The 2,792-nt window shown below is 42.6% G+C and overlaps 1 pseudogene across 1 annotated transcript; it reads right to left on the reverse strand.

The window, feature by feature from the left end:
- Window positions 1–1,402: 1,402 nt before the first annotated feature.
- On the reverse strand, window positions 1,403–2,309 carry LOC309825830 (glyceraldehyde-3-phosphate dehydrogenase-like; annotated as a pseudogene). Its single transcript has one exon. The product of its transcript is annotated as a glyceraldehyde-3-phosphate dehydrogenase-like (transcript).
- Between the last annotated feature and the right edge of the window lie 483 nt (window positions 2,310–2,792).

Here is a 2,792-nt window from a genome sequence, read left to right on the forward strand (position 1 = left end):
GATTCGGACAAAGGTTTCTATATGGCTACAGCATGGCCAAACAGAATTCTTCTCAGGGATTGCCATCAGGGTACAGGGCCAGAAGCTTTCTCTTTCCACTGTAACAGCTAAGCTGAGACTCTTGATAGTAATGGTCCCTGACAGTGGTGAAGGCCTGTATGAAATAACAGAGGGTAAGACCAGCATGCAAAATGAGCAGTGATAAGCAGAGATGAGAAATTCGCTCTGAGACCCTATTTTCCGTCCCTCAAGTCAAGGTTCTAGCAGCTCTTTCTCCAGGTTTGTAGGTTACCTGAAAACTCTTCTCAGCCCTGTAAGCCAAAAAATTCCTTTCCTGCATATGGAGTCTCTGTCATTAACAAGGAAAAAATCCTGATCAATGCACCCCATATTAAGGTATAGAGTTTGGAACTGAAAATACTGAAAAAAACAAGCGTGCCACCTCCCTTTCTTCAGATAATCTTATCCTACAGTAAGACCTCAGAATCTTTTCATTTTCTCAGCAGCCACGTCAACACTCCTGACTCAGAATGAGCTTGTTAACAAATAAAATACCTATGAATTTCATATTTAATCTGATGTACTAATGAGTTTAGATTCTTTTAGAGCCCGATTCTAGAGTCCAACATATTTGTTCTTTCTCCAGCTTCATGTAATTTGCATATTTGAAAAGCTTGTACTTCCTGACTATAGCTTGGTGACCTTGGACCAATCTTTCAATTTAGGTAATGTAAAATTTGAAAACTATCTATCTTTTTGGTTATTGTGGGGATAAAATTCATGTCAGGGGATTAGCACAATGCCTAACACATAGTAGGTGCTCAAATGTGGTAGCTATTTTTAAAAAGAAAGAAAGAAAAAAAAGAGAGACCTTTAATAAACAATAGAAAATTGTGCTCTAGGAATTAATCAGTTCAGTAACTGGGATCTTTGATATGGTTGTTAGGCACTTACTTATGAATCTATTTCCCTGTGTGATTATCCAGGTTATGTTTCTGTTTTGACTGTGCCAAATGCCTTGCTTAATCCAGATGAACATAAGCCACCTCTTTAGAATTTTTGTCCAAAGGAGAATGAAGCTAGTCTGACCCGACTCATCCTTTATAAACTCCTCCTAGCTTCTGCGGATCTCCACTTTCATTTCTAATGTTCGCAGACCATCTCTTTTTTTTTTTTTTTCCTTTCCTTTTTGACTGTGCACATTGTTCTTTATTGATGATACATGACCAGGTAGGGCTCCCTAATCCTCTCCCTCTTCTTCAGGAGCTCTGGGATGGAAACTGTTGAGGATGGGATATTCTCACTGTGTTGGGGGATTGAGTTGGAGCAAGAACTCCTTAGGAGCTGAGGGCTTCTTTCTTCCTTATCTTGTTTTCACTGAGGCTGGTGGTCCAGGGATCTCTTACTCCTTGGAAGCCATATGGACCATAAAGCCCACCACCCTTTTGCTGTAGCCAAACCCATTGTCATAACAGAAAATGTGTTTGACAGAGCAGCTACCGAGGGCAATGCCAGCCCAGCATCAAAGGTGAAAGTGGGAGTATCACTGTTAAAGTCGCAGGAGGCAGCCCGTCCTCAGTGTAACCCAGGATGTCCTTTAGGGGACCCTCTATTGCCTGCTTCACCACCTTCTTTCTCAATGTCATCACATTTGGTGGCTTTCTCCAGACCACAGGTTAGATTCTTGACTCATTGGAGCTGGGATTTGGGATCTGGGAGGCCATGCCAGTGAGCTTCCAATTCAACTCAGGGGTGACCTTGCCCACAGCCTTAGCAGTGCCCATAGAAGCAGGGATGATGGTCTTCTGGGCAGCCCCACAGCCATAATACCACAGCTTCCCAGAGGAGCCATCTGCGATCTTCTGGGTGGCAGTGATGGCATAGACCGTGGCCATGAGTTCCTCCATCATGCCAAAGTCATCATGGATGACCTTGCCCAGAGGACCCAAGCAGTTGGTGGTAGAGGAGTCATTGCTGACAATCTTGAGGTTATTGTCATACTTCTCATGATTTATGCCCAAACATGCGGACATTGGCAGAATGGACAGAGATGAGGATGACCCTTTTGGCTCCATCCTTTCATAAGCCCCAACCTTGTCCAAGTTAGTGAAGACATCAGTGGATTCTACAACATACTTAGCACCAGCATCACCCCATTTGATGTGGGTGGAAACTTGCTCCTAAAAGATGAAGATGGGCCTTCCATTGATGACAAGCTTCCCATTCTCAGCCTGATTGTGTCATAACTTGCTATGGGTGGAATCATACTGGAGCATGTAGACCATGTAGCTGAGGTCAGTGAAGGGGTCATTGATGCGCAATATCCATTTTGACAGAGTTAAAAGCATCCTGGCGACCAGGCATCCAATGTGGACAAATCGATTTACTCTGACCTTCATGACTGTCTCAGGGATGGGGCCAGTATTGCACAAGAAGATGCAACTGTCTGTCAAAGAGGAAAGAGCAGAGAGCCCCACTTCTTTAATAATTATGAAATTGTGCTTGAGATTCACCTGAGGCTTTAAGGTCTAAAGTTTGTATGTAGCTAATTACTGTCCTTTTTTAAAAAATAAGAACCACTGTTTATTTGCAGCCTTGTGGCACCAAGACCGTCGAAAACAGCACAATAATTTCAAGCACAGGTTTTTTAGTAGCCTGAAATGTAGCCTCATTTAATTCAACAGGTGCTTTCCTATAATTCATCCAACTACACATAATAGGAAGTTCCTCTTACCAATAATGTTCGTTATGCTTTTTTTTCAGTCTGAAGATCATTCTCAACACATAAAAAT

The sequence above is a fragment of the Grampus griseus genome, assembly GCF_964374135.1.
Source record: "Grampus griseus genome assembly, chromosome: 8".
Taxonomy (NCBI): Eukaryota; Metazoa; Chordata; class Mammalia; order Artiodactyla; family Delphinidae; genus Grampus; species Grampus griseus.